Below are 26,016 nucleotides of genomic sequence, written 5' to 3'. Positions count from 1 at the left end.
GGGTCTGAACCTGCTGTGTGTCGTAAGTCTACGAGAGAAGTGAAACCAGTGATAAAGCTGAGTTATGATGATTTGGGCCGACCCACTGATAAACCATTAACTATGGTTCACCGAGGGATGGTAGTACACATTGAAGATTTGTCAAAGACCCGAAAGAGCTGCAACACAGTTTGGTGTCACCCCATGGCTCAGTGTTCCCAGTGTGTCCCTACAGCCCCTGGCCCTATTGTCAGAACTGTGATTCAATTTTAAATGTCTCATGAGGGCATGAGAAGTTTAGAAGGGGGAGGATGTAGCCCTTATTAAAAAAGAGCTTACTTAAACCCACTTGCACCTAAAAGCAGAGCATATTATATTTTTATACATAGAAATATTCAGAGATTATAATTATATTTTTCATATTATGGTAATCTTATAGACAGATAATATTAACAGACCATTATTCTGTTAAGAAAATGCATTTTTAGTATGCATACTATTATAGGACTTATATGGTATGTTTCCCTTTAAGTAACTCGTTCGCTACATTTCAGTGTTTGGTTGATTTGCACTTGGGTGAAAATGTGCTTTTTGCTATCAAGTTTGTGTGTAAATACCTGATTGGGTCTATACCAATTAGTCCCCGCCTCTCTTATAGGTGAATAAACTATTATTGGTTTATCGAGAGAGTTGAGGAGAAGATCGAGAGAACGAGACCGCAGAGGCTTGTCTCTGAGAGAAACTTAAGTGTTATAACTGCAAATCGTGAGTTATATACAGTTTACATTGATTTAAAGTGTGCTAAAGTTGTTTAAGAACCTTAGTGTATGCATTAAGTGTTATAATTGCGAGTATATGGAGACCGTTTGCGAGCTGAAGACATTGACGCTCGTGTGAGACCATATCCTCGTGTTTTAGCGTCTGCTACACTAGACTGACGCAGTGTTTTAGCAGTGAACTGTAAGAGAGTGAAAGCTCATTAAGGAGGACAGATTCATTGCATCGGACTGACGGTTCGCGGTGGGGGACAGACAACATCGATCGCGGGATGAACAACATCGATCGCGGGACGGACGACGATCGTGACGGCTGCAGGAAAGCCAGGTACATTTGCAGTGTTTTCTTTTTGCTCTTGTAAGAGTGAAGAGGCCATTTTGCAGTTTCAAAGGCCACTACGCACCCGAGCAACATAACAGGCCTGCATCGAGGGTGGGTGAGACTGTATGTGTGTGTGTGTGTGTGTGTGAGAGTGGGCCCACTTTCAATATTTCAGTGTTGCAAAAGTGTTCATTGCTGTTAACGTTTACAAAAAAGAGTGAAAAAGGTGTTATTTTTACATTTATATTTGGAGAATATTTGCTTTGAGATTCTATAATCTGAGATACGAATGCACTAAATACTTGTGAGTAATCTAAATCATTCAAGAGTGAATATATAGTTTTAGTAAGGGAGCGTCTAAAAAGTGCATCAAGTCACAAAAGTGTAAAATGCTTATTGCTTAAGTGACTGGGGTCCAGTTGTTGGATACTCATACTGTGTGTTTATTGAAGGTTAATAACTGTTTCTCTTTGCAATTAGTGTTTTATCTATTGTGTATTGATATAAGGTTGTATTAATAATTAATATCTTATTATAAATAGCATTATAATTATATTTATACCTATAATATCACCTTTATAAATAACAAATACCTCTATACCCATCTTTATTTTATTTTGTTTATAAATAAATTTCTATTTGTTTATAACTTAATTTGTTTTGCTTACTTATTCATTGAAGATCTCTAAAAGTGGTATCTGATTAGGGGGAGTGAAATATTAGTCGAGAGGCTAAACTGTAGGAATCCGGTGCTCCACCCTATAGAGCTTAGGTCAGGACAAAGCCTAAGAGGGCAGGGGGCGCTACATAACCATTATCGATATTTATTGACCGAACACCATTGGTAACTTCGATTAAAAAAAAAAAAGATTCGGCATGAAGCTTTGGTATGAGCACAAAGCTTATGGTCAAGGAATCTACGCACTCGCGCTTGTCACTTCAGGTCAGAATAACAACACATGCAAAAATGAGTGCCGTATAAGCAGCAGTGAGTCCTTTTTATTTGGTAAATAAAAAAGGATGTAAGGATGTTGCCAGAGTGGCTTTTTAATTTCTTTTCTTGTGCGTCCCAGCCAGTAGCACCCCATTTAAAAGATTTTTTTTTGGCATAGGGGGTAATTTTGATGCATTTGCTCGCATCAAATTCAAAGCTCTGATGTTTGCCTACAAAGTGACTTCTGGCCTTGCTCCTTCTTATCTGCTCTCACTTCTGCAGATCTATGTGCCCTCCAGAAACTTGCGTTCTGTGAATAAACGTCGCCTCGTGGTTCCACCAAAAGAGGGAAGAAATCACTTTCGCGAACGCTCACGCTCAATCTGCCCAGTTGGTGGAATGAACTCCCTAACTGCATCAGAACAGCAGAGTCACTCGCTATTTTCAAGAAACGACTAAAAACTCAACTATTTAGTCTCCACTTCACTTCCTAATCTGCAATTGCCTCTCTGAATATCACACTAACTGTACCCCAAAAAAAAAAAAAAAACTAATACTACTAATACTTTCCTTCTTAGACTTTACAGACCTGAAACTTGCCTATAGCACTTATTCATTGTTGCTCTTAGTTGTGTAAATTGCTTCCTTGTCCTCATTTGTAAGTCGCTTTGGATAAAAGCGTCTGCTAAATGACTAAATGTAAATGTAATATACTATTGTAATTCAACTTCACAATTTTTAATGTTGCAATATTTTGAATTTGTATTATTAAAGAGATTATATATTTTGTTTAAAAAAATGTTGTTTTTGACCATTAATCTATTTGCCTAGTGATATTGATAAATTAAAATAAAGTGGTTAAAAAAATCCTAATATTCCTATATGTATTGTTAAAAAATATTCGATAATAAATAATCAATTATAACATTGAATGACATGAAACTTAATATCATGATAGTTTTTTTGCAATATCGCCCAGCCCTAATTACAATTTATTTTATTTAAAAAAACGAAATAAATAAATTAAAAAAAATACATATACATATACATATATATATACATATACATACATATATATATATATATATATATATATATATATATATATATATATATATATATATATATATATATATATATATATATATATATATATATATATATATTTTTTTTTTTTTTTTTTAGAAGATCAGAAGAAATGTCATTGATAGTTAACAGAATAAAAGTTCACTCAACGTCTACTATTACAAACACACTAAATTGAAAATCAGAGTAACTAAGTTGTCTCTCGATTAAAGATAGGATTTCAGTCACAGCACAGATGCTGTTGTAAATATACAAACAAAAAAGGCCATGTTTTCATGAAACTCAACACCATTCCGCACATCTCTAAGTGCAGTATTGTAGTTTATGTGTTAAACTGTTATTATCAAGACATCACAATACTGAAATTTCAATGGAAGTTAATTAAGTTTATACTAATTAAAAGCTGAATGAAAAAGAACACTTGCATAACAAAGATACATCTGCATTGATTGCATTATAGAATAAATAACAGTTCTATTTTTATGGTCAAAGATCATAATGACAGGCTGGTAAACAGCATGAGCTTCCAGCATCAAATACAAAGGATTACTGAGAAAAGTATTCAAAAACAAGTTAGATATGTGCTAGCTGCACATTTCAAGAATGAGTCATTATTATCCATTATACTGTTGAATGCATGATTCTGATTGATTGCCAAACATTTTATGCAGTTATTTGTGCAATTATTTTCAGTAGAACGCAAAGCTTGTAATTGTAGTCAGGTCTCGATGACCTTACAGTTTTATATCACTAAGCAAAAGATTTTACTCATTTCAAAGGTAGGACTTGCAGCCTACAAAAAAATAGCAAGCAAACCAATCTATTAAACAATGTGATAAATCTGCTAACTATTTATCTGCTTCTCCATGGCGTTTTGACACAAAAATACGCGTCCAAATTTAGGGGGGCCAAGCTTGTTGACACGGGGACTGGTGGAAGAGTGCTCTTTTTTTTTTAATTTGATATTGCACGTTACATGGAAAGAAAAAACCCTCCTCATTTCGCGACGCAGGTGTCTGTGGTCCTTTAAATGTTATCAGAAATTACTGTTTAGTCTAGACTCTAAATCAGAGTATTGTCTTAATCATAATAAAATCGGAGCATTGGTGTCCACGTTTGTATATTAAAAGTGCCAGATATTGTCAGAGACAGTGCATTCCTCTGCCTATGGGCCCTCAAATGTTGTTTGACGTGTTTCCCCCTTACACGCAAGTTTTGTGTAAAGCATCTGCTTCACGTTGCTGTGTCAGAATCCTTGCTTGTAAAATACGACTTAGAATGCTTAGTTTAAGCAAATTTGATGAACGCGATCATGCGTGCTGATCTGAAGAGTCGCTCTCGCTCACTGAATGCGCTGTACTGCGTGCATTGCGTGCGTCCGTCTGTTCCCTAAGCAACAAGAACAAACGCCTGACATCGCCTGTCCTTAATCCTCAAAGTTGTTTAAAAATAAACATTTAGAGATGGTGTGACAATCCGTACTTAAGTGTGCCTTTGATGCACCCCTTAATGCTTCTTAGATCCTTGTCGCAGCAACAGTGGCAACAAAATTAGGCACCGAAATGTATCTGCTGATTTGATCCGGTACATACCGGTTACAAAGGTACCGGTGCTATAATGGCGACATGTTAAATTATGTTTGAGACATAGGCCTATGCTTGTAATCTGTCACTGACAACTTATTAGACCATTTTATTCACTGGTAAAATCATTATTATATAGGCTTGAGTAGTTATACTGACACTGTAAACATTTATTTTCATGCACAACTATGTATTAACTATGAAAGAAAAAAACATATCAAATGCTTGTCGCAATCAGAACTCTTTAATGTGATATGATTATTTAAATGATGTGCACGCTTTCAGTTTCATTTTCACTGCTAAGTACTGTTCATGCATCCAAACGATCACTCTGTGCCATGAACTGAATATTATTTACAACTTTATCACCTGTTACTCACAGCCTATGCAGGTTCTGTTCAAGGACGGACTGGGACAAAAATTCAGCCCTGGCACTATAGCCACACCAGCCCACAGTACCATACGTACTGTTTGTCTGACATTCTTGCCAGATTTTGATTATCTCCGCGTAACCTTTGATTGAGTTGGCCCCTCTCGAAACTATCACCAATTGGGCCAAATGCTTAACATTTACTATTATTACCATCATCAATGTCATCATAATATTCACATGTTGCACGAGATAAAAGCTGCCTGCATGTAAAAACAATACATATAAAAAATAATAATAAAATAAAAAATAAAAATAAAAAACTGACCGGCCCACATTTAAAAAAATGGTCCGGCCCTTCTGGCATTTGCCAGAATTGCCAGATGGCCAGTCCGCCCCTGGTTCTGTTCACTAAAGTAGAGACGTGTGCATCTATCATTAAGTGAAGCACTCGCGCACCCTCTCTGTGGTAACAGCTCACGGTCAGCTGCTCACGTCACGTGTGATTTCCCAGCCGCGAATACAGCATTATATAAAGACAATAATGACATTTTTAGGTGAATTATACCTTATAAATACAGCATGTGACTCTTTCAACACCATTTGGAAGTGTCCATGTCGCTGAGCAATGTATGTGAAACAATGATAAGACTCGTGCAGCCCCCTTTGCTTCTCTCAAGAATTTGAAAATAGGATTGGCAGAATCGTAAAAATACTGGATTAAGATCATCTAGGGCAGGGGTCACCAATCTCGGTCCTGGAGGGCCGGTGTCCTGCAGATTTTAGCTCCAACCCTAATCAAACACACCTGAACAAGCTAATCAAGCTCTCACTAGGTATGCTTGAAACATCCAGGCAGGTTTGTTAGGGCAAGTTGGAGCTAAACCCTGCAGGGACACCGGCCCTCCAGGATTGGTGACCCCTGTACTAGGGGGTCGAATCGAGATCGACATCTTTTTTTGATTAATTGTGCAGCTCGAGGTACCAGTGAATTGGGTAGGCTAAATTGTCCATAGTGTATGAGTGTGTGTGTGAATGAGTGCGTGTGGATGTTTCCCAGAGATGGGTTGCAGCTGGAAGGACATCTGCTGCTTTAAATGTGCTGGATAAGTTGGCGGTCCATTCCACTGAGGTAACTCCAGATTAATAAAGGGACTAAGCCAAAAAGAAAATGAATGAATAAATGAATGAATGAATGAAATAGAGTATTATTGACCTATTATTAGAAAGCCATGTTTACAAGTTTCACGGCATGCCTGAATCACCACCTTGGGTCTGCATTGTTATCTAACAATTCAGTGGTTCTCTGTTAATTATTGCTTATTTATTCACCCTCTTTAGGGTTTTACTCAAACTGATAGCCTAACCAGCACACTCATTGATTTGTATTTGCATCCTTAAGTTAAGCACACCAGTTAGCCATTTCCTTTTAATCAACAAATCATTTTGCTCCTACTGAACTTGTACCATGCTGACTATTAAAGCATTTAAACTGCTGTTGTTGGTACAGTATAGCCATGCTCCAACCTGTTATTGTGCAATCCCTTTTTGCAGACAAATTAGTTTCCTTGTCCTCCATTCTGCTCCCTGATTTGTACTGTAGGCCACTTCCTTACTTTTTCTGAGCACTGTCAAATCTCTGGAGAGGGGACTTATTATTGTTGATGACTGCTTTCTTAGGCAGACAGATTTCCTCACAGAATGAGGCAGACGAGCTGACAGTATCAGTACATCCATCCATATTGCAGAATATACCACACACTCAAGTTTTCCCAGCAAGTACTGTAAGTGAAAGTCCAGCAAAGCTTGTATCGCCTCCAATTGTCTTCAGTGCCAGGCTTCAATTCTGGTACACTTAGGTAGTTTCAGCCCTTTCTTAGTTTGAGATCGGCACAAGCTCAATTACTCGAATGACCCCGAGAATGGGCTTATAATGAAGGTTTCGAGGTGGTGCTTCCCACTCTCTGAAAAAGCCATGGATCTGCAGCTCATACTTTGGTAGATATGCTGTCAGTATTGAAATCTTTGTTTTTTTTTCAATTCAATCCACCTTTATTTATATAGCACTTTTACATTGTATATTGTGTCAAAGCAGCTTCACATGAAAGATCATAATAAATTGAAACAGTGCAGTTCAGTTTTCAGAGTTTAAGTTCAGTTCAGCTTAGCTTAGTTCAGTGTGGTTGAATAATCACTACTGAGAGTCCAAACACTGAAGAGCAAATCCATCGATGCGCAGCTCTACAGATCCTGAACCATGCAAGCTAGTAGCGACAACGGCGAGGAAAAAACTTTACCAATTGGCGAAAATAAAGACTTAAAAAACCTCAAGAGAAACCAGGCTCAGTTGGGCAGGACCATTTCTCCACTGGCCAAACGTCTCGTGCAGAGCTGCAGTCAAGGCACCGGAGGCTAGAAGCTGGACCTCAGTGAAGACTAGTCAGTCCCTAGAGCGTCACAGGAATCAGTCTCATGCTCTCCACTCCTCCATGACCACCACAGTAGCTGCTCAGGATACGGCCTGGTCCAGGATATGGAAACCTTGGGATCATCTCGTCGCTGGTCTTGGATAGAATCAGTGGCGCTGCATAGTCTGAGGGCCTCGGGATGAGTATCCAGAGATATCCCGAGATGAGAATCATTGAAGGGGAACATTCTGACACTGCAAACTTTCTAGTTGATTAAATCAACAATTTCAGAAAATAAATAAATAAATAAAATACTTACTGTAAAAGCAAGTGAATAGTAAGTAAATGTGCCCCCTGATCTATTATGGGAGATAAAGACAAGAAAAGTCATTTTTTGGTGCACAAAATTGATTTTGGAGCTTAGTATTAGCTTAGTATTAGGAATGAACCATAAATCAACATGAAATGGCATTTGCGATTTAGCAAAAGTTGTGACTGTCGTGCACATCTTTTGAGAAAAATACGAATATGTGATCAGTAGTAAATCTCCTCCAGAAGGCCAGAGGGCACTCTTCATGAGTTGCACAGAAAAACCAAATCTCTCCCAATGAAACCCATGAAATATCAGTTTCTCAATATGCATTCTTGTCTGTACTTGCGTTCTTGTATCCTCATGAAACATCATAGCCGAAGTACTGTTCCATTCAAAGTTCACATCTTGACAAGAACAGATAAAATTCCCAGATGTGTACTTCCTCCGCCCCTTTTGTCAAGGATGCATTGAGAAATGACTTGTGCGAACTTACAAAGCACAGGTACGCAGAATGCATTGCAACGCAACCAGCAAAAGCTAATGGCGGAGATGAAAATCTGCACGATTTTAAAAATACTCCTTTGCTATGAAACAAAATAAAGTTTTAAGAGTTTTTCAGGTGAGAATGTACTTCTTTTAAACTCAAATCTGCAGTTTATTTACAAAGATAGTGCATATTTGACTATATGCTTTAATTTATGCGTATTCTGAACCCCAGCCTGTCAGCAGGAGCTCTATCATCATATTCCCCGGCAAGAGCAGCTTTACATCAGCCAGTCCATCTCGGATGTACTGCTGGATCTCATCTCTCCATTGTAGTTAAAACATGATATTTAATAGATCTTGTGCATATCTAATAGACAGTTTTTAGTCTTTTAGATCAATTATTTGTTCTCAGGTGTATTATTTTGGCAGTGTTATTTTGTTACATTTTATAATTGTCTTTAATTATGTTATGTGTTGTACGATGTTTGTCTGTTTACCAAATTGCTTAACATTATCTTTAATTCCTATTGTTTACGTCTTGCACTTTATAGTTGTATAATGTCCATTCTAGTTTATTAAATCTGAGAATCAAAGACACGAGTCTGTGTATAGTAACCCATTACACTCCACATTTATGGTTGCTTCCGTTTCAAATCAAAAATGAATATTCATAACATTAATATAATAATAATTATCAGGCTGTGCTTTATATAAATTAATCATTTCATTTTTAATGTACAGTGAAACTTATGAAGGTGACACGGTGGCACAGTGGTTAGCACGATCACTTCACAGCAAGAAGGACACTGGTTCAAGCCTAGGCTGGGTAAGTTGGTATTTCTGTGTGAAGTTTGCGTGTTCTCCCTCCGGGTGCTCCGGTTTCCCCCACAGTTTAAAGGCATGTGGAATAGGTGAATTGAATAAGTCATGCGTAAAACATATGCTGGATAAGTTGTCCGCTGTGCCGACCCCTGATTAATAAAAGGACTAAGCCGAAAAGAAAATAAATGAATAAATAAATGAATGCAACCTATGATTCCATGGTGAGGTAAGTGACATTTTAAAGTATGCTGCCGTTTCATTTAAAGAAGTACCCAACTCGTGTCCTCACGTCTTCGGGAGTTTGTTCTTCCAAATCTGAATTTGGCAAGTCTGAATTTCCAAGGATGCAAGTCCGAACTTTACATACTAGGTATTGAGAAACAGCCCCAGTGTATGGAAAATCCTTATGGCCAAGGACAAACAGAAGATTATATATATATATATATATATTTTTTTTTTATTATTATTATTATTTATTTATTTATTTTTTTTTGCACAAAAGCACACCACCTTTAAGAGCGAAAATAAACTGCACTGTGTACAAAAGAGTGAAGCTGACGGGTGAAGTAAAAAGGCCTGCAGTTGATAATTACATATTCGAGGTCTGGAGAGCAGTGACTGAAAGGATTGGCTATATCTCTGCACCAGCTGTTGTTCATAAGCAAACACATGCTGACTTTTGTTCTTGGTTGAGATTCACATTAAACAAAGCTAAAACCCTGCTGACTAGGCTGCCCGGTACAAAACACAACTACATGTGGGAAAAACAGCACATGCTTAAATCTGGGATGCTTGTTTCTACTGTCAGCCATAATAATGCTGCTATATTTTTGTCTTCCTGGCACAGATATGATAAAGAAGTGCAATGTTATTCATTAATTCATTTTCCTTCAGCTTAGTCCCTTATTTAACAGGGCTCACCACAGCGGAATGAACCACCAACTATTTGCGCATATGGTTTTTTTTGGCAGAGGATGCCCTTCCAGCAACAACACAGTACTGGAAAACACCCATATACTCTCACATTCACACAACACTCATACACTACCCCAATTTAGGTAATTTAATTCGTTTAGCGCATGCCTTTGGACTGTGGGGGAAACCGGAGCACTCGGAGAAAACCCACACAGACACAGGAAAACATGCAAACTCCACAGAAATGCCTGGTCCAGCCAGGACTTGAACCAGCGACCTTCTTGCTGTGAAGTAACAGTGCTAAGCACTGAGCCACTGTGCTGCCCAGCAATAATATGTATTGATATTAAAATTCTAATTATGTTATAATAATGTATTGATATGTATGAGTTCTCATTAAAAGCATATAATTGGATGTTAGGACTGATCATAATAGACAGAATATAATATTTACTGATATTTACATTTTCTATTGATGTCTAAATGAATAAAACCACTAAAATAAACCGTTAGTTAAAGACTTAGCACTAGCACTAAATGTGTCGCTAAATATTTCTCATGGAAATCATTCAATCAATATTCATGTTATTATTATTTTAGTGGTCCCTGTTACTAACAATGGACAGTTTCACTGGTTTTTAAAACTAGATTCTAAATAATGTTAAAGGGTCAAATAATGACCCTGTGACCAAAATCTCCAATATTAGCCAATAACATGGTTATCATTATGAATAGAGGTTTAATTCGCTATAAATAAAGCAACATTCATTTATTCATTTATTAATCCGGGGTCGCCACAGCGGAATGAACCACCAACTTATCCAGCCTATTTATTACGCAGTGGATGCCCTTCTAGCCGCAACCCATCTCTGGGAAACACACACACACACACACACACATACAAACACAAACACACACTGCGTCGCCCAATATTGCAACAATTAACAGTTATGTTAATGAGGAATAATTTTAGAATGTGTAAACTTTTATATGTAATTTGATTGCAATTTTAATATAAATGTCAATTAAAATGTTAGTTGATTAGAACTTCCATAGTCATGTTAGTAGACAGTGAAATAACAGATTTAACATATAAACATGTATAAGTAAAGGCTGAGATTACCTTTAAGTCAATACATATTGTACTATAAATAAATGATCATTGTTTATTGGTATGCTAAAAAGAATTATCCAATCAGATGATCAAACTTGAGCTTGGCGTGTTTCCGTAGCTCAATAAACAAAGGCCTGTTATTAGGATACAATGTTTAAACCATTGGGTGCACGTGGTCCTCCAGAATGGTTCGGTAGCCTTTGGCAGTGACATTCCCATCTAGAACAAGTATTGAGCCTAGGAAATGCCATGATATTGCAGCCCAAACCATCACTGATCTACCCCTGTGCTTCTCTCTTGGCATGTACCTGGGTGCATGCTTCTTAGGGGCTTTTCCACACCTTAACTCTCCCAATGTGGGTAAGATGGTGGACTCATCAGAAATACATACATTTTAACATTGTCCACAGCTCAAGATTTGTGTTGCTGGTACCATTGAAACTAACGTTTGGCATTAGTCACCAGGGCGTAATTTGTGCTGGAACACGCCGGATCAGACACCTATGAAATCTGGTCCGGCACCTGATTTTATCGATCCCACTTCTCAACCGGCCTACTCCCTCGTCTGCTGTTCACTTTCACTTTCTTCCGCGACTCCCCAACCCTTTTCCCTTTCATCCACGACAATCCCCCACTCTTCACTTTCATCCTTCGTCCGCGACACCCCTATATATTTTACACAGCGAATGCCCTTACAGCTGCAACCCAGTACTGGAAAACACCCAAACACACTCATTCACAAAGTTTAGTTTATTCGATTCACCTATACTGACCAAGAAGGGACTCGAACCAGTGACCTTCTTGCTGTGAGGCAATAGTGCAATAGTGCAAAAATACAATTTGAATTGAAACAATGGTAATTTGAAAGATGCTTGTAAAATAAATTGATTAAACATTGTTATGGCACTTATACCTTTAGACTTAGCTTTTGAGGAGTGCAAGAAAAAAGGGGAAGGAAATACGCAGCACTGGCCAGCATTTGATTATTTCACTCTTGGTTGCGTTTACACTGGCCATTGCTGACCTTTTGTTCGTGCACTCAACCACATGTGACTTTTCTAATGAGAGTCAGAGGGACAAGGCCACTCTTTTGCTCAGCTTCCTTTTCAGTGTTCCCATTTTCACCTTACTTGACTTCAGTCATACACCAACAATTTATCTGCCGACACTGATCCAATATAACCTCTATGGGGAAGAAAGACGAACTTTGGACAAAATGGTTTCATCAAAGCCAAAGGTTCGCCTCAAGTCACACTAACGCAATTGGAGCAAAGAGACTGTCCAGTGGAGATGAAACATGATGTCATCTGCTGTCAGAAAATGCCCTGCCTGTAACTGAAGAATCATCATGGTGAGCAATGGAGAGCCACCAGGGCTTCAAGGTCAAGCTTCGCTCAGGTCTGACACCTCTTCAAATGTCATTAAAAGGTCATGACGAACAACTTCAAGCAAAAGTTAGACCTTCGCTGACAACAAGACATTCATCTTTTTTTTTCAGTCATAAAAATGGAATAAGCCGTGAAACTTGGAATGTCACAGATTTTAGTAATTTTTGAACGAATAAATTAAAGACATTGCTCTACACTATGGAGGACCAGGAGTGCCGGTTGGAAATAAATAAAGGATCAAATCATCACTATAATTAGAATATTTCAAACATTATAATGAGTATAAAAATAAAGCACATTTTAAATGGACAATTAATGGACAAATAAATATTTTAGAGGTGATGTTACTGTGGTCAGGCAAGCTAGTCAAAAGCACCGGTTCATTCTAGTAAACTTTAATATATTTTTTTGGTCTGCATATTACGGTACAGCGACAAAGAACTGATCTGAACACAAATACCACTACCGCGAATGCATTTTGTCATTATATATCACAGATCAACACTGTCTTATGATGAAATATTAAATATAATGCAACAAATAACAAAGGAAAGCACCAAAATAACAGGATTTTGGGGTCAGGTTTATTCGTAATTACAAAATAAGAGTCCCTCAAATCTTATTGATAGACTTCACTGCTGTGTCTCTATTCAAATAATGTATGAATTTAACTAAACCCTTTTCAGGTATTTTATTTCTAACCAGCACTCCTGGTCCTTCATATTAATCTTTTTCTGAAGCACACATTGCCATCATGATTAGGGCTGCACAATATATCATTTCAGCATCGATATCACAACGTTATTATACACAATAGTCACATTGCATATGCAATGTTCAGTCTGGATAATAATTTATCATGTGATGTGTTTTTAAGGGCGGCACAGTGGTGCAGTAAGTAGTGCTGTCACCTCACAGCAAGAAGGTCGCTGGTTCGAGCCTCGGCTGGGTCAGTTGGCGTTTCTGTGTGGAGTTTGCATGTTCTCCCTGCGTTCGTGCGGGCTTCCTCCGTGTACTCCAGTATCTCCCACACTCCAAAGACATGCAGTACAGGTGAATTGGGTAGGCTAAATTGACCGATAAGATAAAGATAAAGAAATAATGCCAAAATAGTTTGAAATAAAATTGGAGTAGACACAAATATGGGTTTTAAACAATCGTTGCACCAGATTAGAGTTTAAATCAAAAGTTGATTGAATAACCCAACCTACCAGATGCAAAAACAAAGGGGTTGTGTATATGGTCTTTCTTTTGCTTCAGGATTAACGTTTGGCCATTTCACAATTCAAGGCCAATATTCCTGCAGTCCATAAGTTGAATTTCTTCATCCATCAAGAAAGCACAAAACTTAAATGACCGCACAAACAAAAAAGCAATTCTTTGTCATGAGTCATTAGATTTCAGTCCATTACAGCTACGCTGAAAAATACACTCTCTTTCCCCATGTCAATAAAGCACCCACAAACAGCGCCAAAGGGTGAGTTAAAGACTTAAGGCCACTCATAAGCAAAGCAAAAAAAGCGCGAGTGGCCAAAATCTCATTTGAGCTCCCATCACCATGGTGGCTTTGCCCTCTATGCTCCTGTGAATTCACTTTCAAGGGCAAACTTACCGCAAATAATTCATCTCCCAAAACATCCATCAGTCAGGCTCTAGCTCAAACAACTCAAAACTGTCTTTCACAAGAAAAAAATAAAAGTAATAATAATAAAAGAGGGCAGTAAAAAAAGAGAACTCATGATGACTATAGATTGTGTGATGCAGTCTTTGAAAGAGGCAATTTCTCAATAAATACAGAGTGAAGATTGCTCCAGAAGATAGAGCTCTAATGCAACCCTCTCCTTGCAGGGACAATCAAATCTTTACCAGCATTAATGTGAAAAAAAAAGCTGGACAAATGCTAGTGTGTTTTTGCATGCACCATCTGTGCTCCAGTCATTCGTGATCTTGCTTTGTTTGTGCTAATTGTGCTTAGCATTTTGCAATTATTACCTCTTACATGTTCGGCGAGAATCTTCCAAGCATTCAGCCTCGCAGCAAAGCAGTCAGTTGTCAATGCGTGAGCGTAGAAACTAAATGAAAATGGCTTCACAGCAAATTTGGTCTAGTCATCAATGTGGTTCGTCAAACAAGAACCGACATCCTTCTGTAATTGATGTGTTTTGTTTTTCAATCGCTCTTCTGGACCGTCTTGGTATCTATTTTTAATTGATCAGACCCATCCCGAGAGAACTGTCCATTAATCATTTGATGGATCCGACAACATGGCAGATATCCAGCTGGAATGAAAAGACAGCTTCAGAACACGGTTATTTTTTGCTAAAGTTGGTCAGCAGAACAAAAGGACGCTGCTTATCAAATCATTCTTCACAGTTTCTTTTTTTAAATTCGCGCTCGGTATAAAAAGATGAAAGACTTCTGTCTTTCCAGACGACTGTACTGGAAAGGATGAATACTTTAAATCAAGACTGAATTTAAGGCAAATATGTTAATCGCAGCTGAACTCATCTGAAATGTGCATCGATTAATATCTGTAGGTCAAAGTCAAGACGTCCCGTTTTGGCATCTACATTGAGTCATTTTATATGAGCATAAAAACTGGAAATGAAGTACCTTCATGTTTCAAATTATGTTTGCACAAATAAAATGTCACAATATGAGTGAAATAATGTTTCATCATTAAGATTTTTGTACAAATAAAATCTTCAAATATGATCTTCTTCTGATCTATACAAACATTCACATATAGAAACAAGTAAACATTAAAAATTGAATTGTTTTTTGTTAGAAAAGTCCTTTCATTATTTGATGCACCACAATTTTTGATGTTACAAATATATATATATAAATTTCTGTTTTACAGAGAGAATTTTTTTTACACATTTCTAAACATAATTGTTTAATAACTATGTCTAATAACTGATGTCTTTTCTCTTTGCCATGATAAAAGTAACGTCTATACAGCTTAAAGTGACATTTGAAGGCTTAACTAGGTTAATTAGGTTAACTAGGCAGGTTTGGGTATTTAGGCAAGTTATTGTATAATGATGGTTTGTTCTGTAAAAAAAATAAAATAAATAAATAAATATATATATATATATATATATATATATATATATATATATATATATATATATATATATATATATATATATATATATATATATATTTTTTTTTTTTTTTTTTTACAGAACAAACCATCATTATACAATAACTTGCCTAAATACCCAAACCTGCCTAGTTAACCTAATTAACCTAGTTAAGCCTTCAAATGTCACTTTAAGCTGTATAGACGTTACTTTTATTATTTATCATATTATAAATATACATATATATTTATATATATGTCATTTCATTTCATTTTATTACACACAACTTCATTTGTAAACTAATTAGTTTTGTTTTATTTGCATATATAGATATATTTTTAAATATTTCCCAAATTATGTTTAACAGAGCAAGGAAATGTTTACAATATGTCTGATAATATTTTTTTATCTACTGGGGAAAGTCTTTGTTTTTCTTTTGGCTAGACTAAAGTTTTTAATAAATATTATATATATATATATATATATATATATATATATATATATATATATATATATATATATATATATATATATATATATATATATATATATATATATATATATATATATATATAAATAATATTTATTAAAAACTTTAGTCTAGCCAAAAGAAAAACAAAGACTTTCCCCAGTAGATAAAAAAATATTATCAGACATATTGTAAACATTTCCTTGCTCTGTTAAACATAATTTGGGAAATATTTAAAAATATATCTATATATGCAAATAAAACAAAACTAATTAGTTTACAAATGAAGTTGTGTGTAATAAAATGAAATGACACTGGACAAAAGTATTGATCACATGAAGAAAGGGAGGTGTAGAAAGGCAGTGAAAGCCCAGACAGCAGCAGGAATCTCTCAGTAGTTCTTCAGCAACTACAGTTGCTTCAGTCCAACATCTCCATTAGCAGGATGATGAAGATGAAACCAGGATAGACATTTCAGCAAGAAAATGATCCAAAACACAGCCAAGGAAACTCTCAAATGCTTTCAGAGAAAGAAAATCAAGCTGTAGAATGGCCCAACCAATCACCTGACTTAAATTCAATAGAAAATACAAAATAAAGCTTAAATTTGATAGACAAGACACACAGAACATCAAGATTTTTTTTTTTACGGCCATTACTTTACATTATGGTTTAGAAAAAATATATACTACAATGTAATGCTAAAATCGGTAATCTGGTTAACAGTAAATTTCATATATACAGTTGGTGGGAAATAAGTAATCAACACGTCACCATTTTTCTCAGAAAGCATACTTTAAAAGATTTTTACACGTCAAGATTTTTACACTCTGTTGAAGTCTGCGAAAAACTCACACCTGAGCAATTCATATGACTTCATTCTCCATATAAAAAACGGCTTTAAGCTGACATCACCAAAAATGTATCAAATATTAAACAAATTTTGGTAGTTCAGTACTTGCTTTTGTGTCATTCCATTGTTATTACACATATTTTTTTTATTAAAATCTGGTTCAATTCCATGTGAACAGCTTTTTAAGAATATTTTCCCCAGAAAAAAAAAAAAAAAAAAAAAAACACATGACGTGTTGATAATGATAATAAGAATTGTTGAAATATGTAGGGTCATATATTAACACTAAGCACCTTTTATTTATTATATATGTTTCTATGCCAGAGAATAAGCTGTTTGTGATGAGCATTAGCTCAAGATTTGACTGTCTCATCACCACCTGCTTTTGGTTGTGTGTGTGTTTTTTCTGTGTAACAGTGGTAGAATGTGAAGATGTCAGTACTTCCAAACATTGGTATTAATGCTGTATACATTTATTACAGTCCATGTAATAAATTACCGTGCATGTGTAAAGATATTAGTTAAATCTACTAAACAACCAGCTGGAACACACTTCGTAGGAAGCAATGAACGCCAAACACAGCAAACATTTCAGTTATAAGATCAAAACATACAACGCAAGAAAAGCTTTCATCCTGCTGACCAAGTTCATGTTCACTTCTATGTGACTTGAATTGATTTTCTGGCATATGCAGTAAAAATATAAAAAACAAAGATAGACGTGTGAGTGACTCAGCTGTGAGTGGATTTAGTTTGAAGATAAGTAAAAAAATAAAAAAATAAATAAATCACATCCACAACCTGTATGAATTTACAGGCGCCAATCTGTCTAACAAGACAAAAACAGCTGCTCAGCAAAGTAGGGTCAACATAACAACACTGACCCCAAAAACCTACAGCAATTAACTAGATAACTATTTTCAAAATATCAAAGAAATAATACTTTTTACAGCATTCTCCAATTGTGGACCACCAGTCTGTCAATGATGGTTAGATCTTGGTTTCACGAAACACCAAACATACATACTGTACGTCAAACACTTGTGCTATTGTACACTTGCTACTGTACTACGCTGCATACTGTAACACATTAAAAATGAGTAAATTGTGCTCCCAGTGAACTATTGCAATCATTCAAATAAATAAATGTGCAGATAAAGTCAATTATTCGAAAGAAGTTTAGCAGATACCACATGTACAGTAAGATAAACTTAAATGCAAATTAAATGCATAAACACAAGCACGTCATTCAAAGGCAATGCAGTTTAACTGTGTTTTTCATTTTGACTGTGTTTTGCCGTTCTCATTACTGTTGTGGCTCGGGATTCATCCATGAGGGACACATTATCCGTGAAGGATGGTAGCCAACTAGAATGCCAAATCAATCAACCAATCAATCAATCAATACATATTTTGTCAGTCACATATAACCTGCAAAATAAATGTATTCTGCACTTAAAACATGTCGTAGTCAATAGTCCTCATTAATTATTTGTGCCTTTCATTGCAATTTTCAAATAGTGTAAACGTATTAGACTGAAACAAACTAGACTTGCTAAAGATACATGTATATCCACGTTAATTATTTTACAATACATCCAGATTATTAGTACTATTAGAGAAATCCATGTCATTAACATGACACTGCATCTTTTTTGTTGTTAAAATTATGTTATGGATGACATTTTTTTATTTCCAATTACATTTATATTAACAAATTAGCAACAGCTGATAACTTTAACTCACATCATCACACTAATTAATAGAAGTTAATTATCAACAAGTAACAATCAACCAACCAGAGCAAGCCCACATCAGATCAACACATATTAAACCAATAAAAATAATTACACAACAAAAACATACTTAAAACCACCATCACAGAAACTCTTTAAACTCCTTAAGGGACAAATCATCTTTCATGCCTTTTGGAAACTAGACAAAAAATAAATAAATAAATAAATAAATGTTTCAAATGGTATGAATGATTTAATGTAATGTAATGTATAATATATATATATATATATATATATATATATATATATATATATATATATATATATATATACTGCATGTATCGTGTATGAATATACACCCAAAGGGATTCACAATCATGAGGGGGGTCTCTCCACACCACCACCAGTGTGCAACATCCACTTGGATGATGCGACGGCAGCCACAGGACAATGACGCAAGTGTGATCACCACACACCAGCTATAGGTGGAGTGGAGAGACAGTTATACAGACAATTGGGGAATGATGGGGATGTTATGATAGGTAAGGGTCAATGGAGAGAGTTTGGTCAGGACACCTGGATTATGTATACGGGCACAACTATAAATTTAAATACAGTGGTGGAAATAATTAAATAAATATTCAACACTTCACCATTTTACCATTTTTCTCAGTAAACATATTTTTAAAAGTGCTGTTGACTGAAATGTTCACCAGATGTTGGTAACAACCACATAAATCCATGTATGTAAAAAAAAAAAAAAATAAAAAATATATATATATATATATATATATATATATATATATTAGGGATGGGAAGATTAACCGATATGTATCGATACGCGGTCATGCGCGTGCACGATGCGAGTGCATCGGTTGAGCAGCAGAGGATGAATGAAATTTTGGAAGCAAATCGAGATGCATCGATTTTTCCGAGATACAGCTTATATTTTTAATATAGAATGTATTTTTTATTTATTAACAAGTGTTGTCAACCTGTTTTTGGCGCATAATTTAATCGACCTACATAAAGTAAGCCTTAGCAACGGATTTGCGGATGTGCACACACTACAACTCAGTGTATCAGGTGTGCGGATGAAGCTAGTGGAGCGCCCTCAGAAAGCGCGAGAAGCAAAACAAACATTTTATTCCCCACTGAGTTTTAAATCTAAAGTATGGCAAGCAACATTATGGATTTAAGGATGGACGACATGACAGGACAGATGCAAGTTGCAAAATGTGCCGCGCATCTGTAAAATACGCGGGCAGTACGACTAATCTGATATCTCACTTGAAGCGGCGCCACGGTGTTGTTGTGAAAGCATCTTCCAGTGTTTCTGCATCCCCGGCTTTCGCACTGCTTCAACCAGCTCCAAAAGTGGTGAGAAAAGCATTGAAAGTTTTTTTTTTTCCATGCGCAACAGTTCTGTTTTATTTAATTATAATAATAATAATATTAATAATAATAATGATAAAAATAATTGGGTGTCACGGTGGCACAGTGGGTAGTTTGACCACCTCACAGCAAGAAGATTGCTGGTTTGTTATATTTTTATCAGCCTGTTGTTTACAGTGACAGTGATGTTTCAACGCAGCATAACACTGCTAGTTCACCACCTTAAGTTTTGAATATTCAGTGGCACAATATATCTTTGTAAAACTTGTTTTCATAGTTGAAAAGTTAAATCACAATTCTTGTTGTGCAATGCTAAATTTATTTATGTTGAAAGAGTGCAAATATATATATTTTTTAATATATATTGCACTTATACATTCTGTTTATCTTGAAAATACTTAAATAATATGTGCTATATGTTCTAAAATGGCCCTCTACTGTAAACTGACACTCTGGCTCTGAGAGAAGAGCCAGTTTGTAAAAAAGTCTTGGTTTTACTTGGTTAATAAATAATCAAACTCATTCAATGGCACAGCATCCTCTTTCACATAATCTCATAAACTTGATCTAATTAGTTAGTGCTGAAATATCGCATCGTATCGTGATATGGGTGTGAATCGTATCGTGTTGCATCGCAATATGTCACAAATGTATCGCTAATATATCGGATCGTATTCTTTGTATCGAGATGCGTATCGGATCGGCATTATAGCTTAGATGCCCAACCCTAATATATATATATATATATATATATATATATATATATATATATATATATATATATATATATATATATAGTTTACAAATTAAGTTATGTGTAAAAAAATTGACACAGGGAAAAAGTATTAAACACATAAAAAAAGGGAGGTGTAAAAAGGCAGTGAAAGCCCAGACAGCAGCTGATATCTCTCAGTAGTCATTCAGCAACCCTCTGCCCTTCCTCATAGTAAATTATTGTTAGCTGCTTCAGTCCATAATCTACATTAGCAGGATGATGAAGATAAAACCAGGGTGGGCATTTCAGCAAGACAATGAACCAAAACACAACCAATGAAACTCTCTAATGCTTACAGAAAAAAGAAAATTAAGCTGTAGAATGGCCCAACCAATCACCTGACTTGAATCCAATAGAAAATACAAAATAAAGATCAGATTTGATAGACGAGACCCACAGAACCATCAAGATTTGTACATTCTGTTGAAAAATTACACCCGAGCAATGTGTATGTGACTTTATTATCACCAAAAAAACTCCTTCAAAAAACATTATTCCCAGAAAATAATAATAATACTTATTTCCCACGCTGTATTTTGTGTATATACAATGTTTCTATAGAGTTCGGATGAAAACAATAATTTTAGTGAGAAAGTTTTCATATTTGGAAACATTAACATGTTACCACACAATAGGTTTAAAAGTCAAACATTTATAATATCCCAATAGTGTTGTTAGTAACAAAATATGGTAGCATCATTCCTTTAGAAAGCTTGCACAACAATACGAGTCAACTTGCTAATGTCGGCTACATTGTTGCGTAGCTCTTCAAGGTCATCCAAGGTCATTCATTATTTCCAGAACACCATCAGTCCATTCCTACGCATGATTCCTTATCTTAAGGGATGCCGTCAGATATAATAAAAGAATATGCTGATGAGAGGGTTTGTTCACAAGCTCTGGTGGCTGCTTGGCGGGTCAGCGGGGGGCCTTATGGGTGTGTATGTGGGGTCAGAGCAGAGGCCAGAAGGTCAGACTAGTTCCACAGAGGATTAAAATGGATAAACAGAAAGCATTAGCACTGCTTTGTGGCGTAGTCTCCCAAGAGCTCCCCCCCCCCCCCCCCCCCGTCGAGGATCTGCACTCATTGTTCCAAGACTCATGGGGAAAAATAAAGACAGGGCCAGTGGGGTCAAGGGAAAGGTCAGACAACTTTCTAAAGCCTGGCTTTTTCGAAAAAGCCACCATCCCCCCCTTTCTGAATGGGGCAAGGCAACTGTTGCTATGCAAGAGACACTAACATATCAAATCCATCAGCACAGTTTTACACTTTTAATTCCTGTTCGGTATTGAATGATGAAAGGCTGATGGCACATTACCCAATCCAGAGAGTATAAATACTTTAAATCAAGACTTCCAGCTAAATATAAAGCAAATATGTTAATCACAACTCAAAGAACTCATTTGAAATGTGAATCAATGAATATGTATGTCAAAAACGAGACGTCCCATTTTGGAGTCTGCATCAAATTAACATTTTTAAAGTCAATTTATATACATAGAAAGCATATTAAATGCTAGTGTCTACTTCGAAGTTTCAAAATGTCTTTGCGTAAATAACATGCCAACATATGAGTGAAATAATAACTGTGGTCTGGCTCACAATATTCTATTGTTTTGTTTGTTTTTATGAATGCAGTTTGGCAAAGTCTACGAATATAATCCGAATTTATATTAATATCCGAATATAATCAAGTCACACTGTAAGATCTCCGTTGTCAATGGGAGTTTTACATTATCAAACCAAAAAAGAAATGTAAATAATACAGTACAAGATTTATCAGAATATAACCCAATAAGTTTATTGTTTTGATGTACTATCCACAAGACTTCTTTCAGAATTTCCATTAAGGTGATTTGAAGTTTGCTAGTTGTCATCAAGTCTTCATATTGGCTCTTGGTTTGATCATTGTAGTAGAAGTCACGCTGTAGGAAAGGATCTACTGTGGCAAAATTTGATCATGATGCCGATTTATCAGCTGACGGTGAACATGTCAAACTAGCAATCAAAGACTACACATTCTAGCCCAGGATTATAGGAATTTGATAAATCTGTTCAATTTGTCCAGTGTAAGCTCAGCTCAACAGATTTGTCAACAAATAAAACAACAATCTTGCTCTGATCTGTTCTTATTAAATTATATAGAACAAGCAAGTAAAATCTACAGATTTAATGCTTTGAACCTCTTTTCATCTCTGCAGCATGTGTAAAGACATTCATTTTAGGGTCAGTCTAAAGCATGAAAAGCACCCCATTCCCCCTTCTGAATGGGCTTAGGCAACTGTTGCCATGTCCCCCTGTTTAAGCATGTTTGAGAATTATCAGTTGGGGGTGTATTTTAACAATAGTTCTATTTGTCGGGTTTAATCACAGCTTAGCATATTTATGTACAAATAAAACAACAATCTTGCTCTGATTTGTTATTGAATTAGATATCAAATAAGTGAGTAAAAGCTTTATTGTTTTGATGCTGGAAGCCCCTTTCCATCTTTGACTCATGTGTAAAAACATTAGTTTAATGGTCAGTAAAATTTCTAAAGCATAGAAAAATAAAATAAATCACCCCATTTCTCCTTCCGATTGGATTAAGGCAACTGTTACCAGTCCATGTCCCCTGTTTAATCATGTTTGAGAATTTTCAGAAGGGGTGTATTTTAAAAATTGTTCTATTTGTCCTGTGTAAGCTCAGCTTAATAGATTTATATACAAATAAAATAACAATCTTGCTCTGATCTGTTTTCATTAGATTATATATACAACAAACATTAAAATAGACAGATTTAATGCGCTGAACCCCTTTTCAGCTTTGACACATGTATAAAGACATTAACTAATCTGGAGTTCAGTCAAATTCATAAAGCACATCATTCCCTCTTCCCAATAGGGTAAGACAACTGTTGCCACTTCAAACCCCTGCTTAAGTATGCTTGAGAATTAACAGTAGGAGGTTTATATACTGCATATATAACACATATATGTACAAATAAAACAACAATCTTGCTCTGATTTGTTCTTATTAAATTATACAAGGGAATAAAGGCTGTATTGCTTTGAGGCTAGAAGCCCCTTTTTATTTTTGATGCACATGTAAAGACATTTGTTTTAAGGTCAGTCACCTTTCTAAAGCATGAAAAGCACCCCTTTCAATTGGGGTAAGGCAACTGTTGCCTGTCCATGTCCCCTGAGCATGCTTCAGAATTATCACTGTATTGTTTTATTTGTCCAGTGTAAGCTCAGCTTAATAGATTTATGTCCAAATAAAACAAGTGTTGCTCTGATCAGTTTTTATTAAATTATATATATAACAAGCAAGTAAAATCGTCAGATTTAATGCTTTGAAACCCCTTTTCATCTTTGACGCATGTATTAAGATATTAATTATCTGAAGTTCGGCTAACTTTATAAAGCACCCCATTCCCCCTTCCCAATGGGGCAAGACAACTGCACATCCCTGCTTAAGAATTTAAAGAAATAGAGTTCTATTTGTCCAGCGTAAGCTCAGCTTAACAGATTTATGTACAAATAAAACAACAATCTTGCTTTGTTCTGTTCTTGTTACAATATGAGAGTGAGTAAAAGCTGTATTGTTTTGATGCTGAAAGCCCCTTTTTGTATTTGACGCAATTGTAAAGACATTAGTTTATTGGCAAGTAAAATTTCTAAAGAGGTAAAAAAAAAAATTAAATCACCCCATTCCTCCTTCCGATTGGATTAAGGCAGCAGTTGCCAGTACATGTCCCGTTTAAGCATGTTTGAGAATTATCAGTAGGGGGTGTATATTAAAAGTTGTTATATTTGTCTAGTGTAAGCTCAGCTTAATAGATTTACGTACAAATAAATCTACAATCTTGCTCTGATCTGTTCTTATTAAAATTATATAAACAACAAGCAAGTAAAATCGTCAGATTAAATGCTTTGAAAATGCTTTTCATCATTGGCATATGTATAAAGTCAATAACTTATCTAAAGTTCAGTCAACTTTATAAAGCACATCTCAGAAGAAGGTACCTCCCTGCTTAAAAATGTTTGAGAATTATCAGTAGGGGGTTTATAAATTTAAAGAAAAATTGTTTTATTTTTCCAGCGTAAGCTCAGCTTAACAGATGTACAAATAAAACAATAATCTTGCTCTGATCTGTTCTTATTTAAATATATATTATAAGTTAGTTAAAGCTGTATTGTTTTGAGGCAATAAGCCCCTTTTCATATTTGACGCATGTAAAGCATTAGTTGAATGGTCAGTGAAAATTCTAAAGCATGAAAATCACCCCATTGGCTCTTCTGATTGGGGAAGGGAACTGTTAAAATGTCCCCTGTTACAGCAAGATTGAGAATTATCAGTAGGGGGGTATATATTTTAAAAAATCAGTTCTATTTGTCCAGTGTAAGCTCAGCTTAACAGATTTATGTACAAATAAAACGGCAATCTTGCTCTGATCTGCTTTTATTAAATTATACACAGAAAAAGCAAGTAAAACCTCCACATGTTTGGCTTTGATGCTCGAAGGCCCTCTTCATTTTTGACGCATGTGTAAAGACATTAAGTAGTTCTAAGGTCAGAAACTTTCTAAAGCCTGAAAAGCTCCCCCATCCCCCCTTCCGAATGGGGTAAGGCAACTGTTGCAGCACGGCGACGACGTGGAATATTAAAGCTACTTATCTTGACGCCCCGTGAACATGCTGACAGCTTGGAGGGCTTCAGATGCATGCTTGATACGCTAATCACACCCTCTCCCCAGGACCACCTCTTCCTGGCGTCCTCTCTGGCTGTTTTGCACACACACAGACTTTACTTTGAGTTGCATGCTTTGTGTCTGTGCTTGACAATGTTTATTTTATTACATGGCTGTGAGGGACAGCTCTGCGTCTGAGGCCGTGCTCCCATCACACACCTCCCCGTGCGTGTCCATCTGTGGCCCGCTCTGTGCCGGAGAGTGTGTGTGGAGCAAGAGGGCATGTAGCTGAGCTTAATGACATCCGTGAGGAGACAGATAATGCCAGAGACCTTGATTTAAGGGTATTCAGAAGCCTAATGAATATTTAATAGCAGGAGATACATAGCGTACCTCAAGAACTTTTCGGTGGTGGCTAAATTAATACAAAACAATTTCCGAGATCAGTTGTTCTAAGCTTCTGAAACAGACAAAGTGTTGAGCATTTATTTCACGGCGCATCTTCAATTGGAGAAATGTGCTGGCTTAA

The sequence above is a fragment of the Danio rerio genome, chromosome 14, assembly GCF_049306965.1.
Source record: "Danio rerio strain Tuebingen ecotype United States chromosome 14, GRCz12tu, whole genome shotgun sequence".
Taxonomy (NCBI): Eukaryota; Metazoa; Chordata; class Actinopteri; order Cypriniformes; family Danionidae; genus Danio; species Danio rerio.
This window is presented reverse-complemented; position numbering follows the sequence as displayed.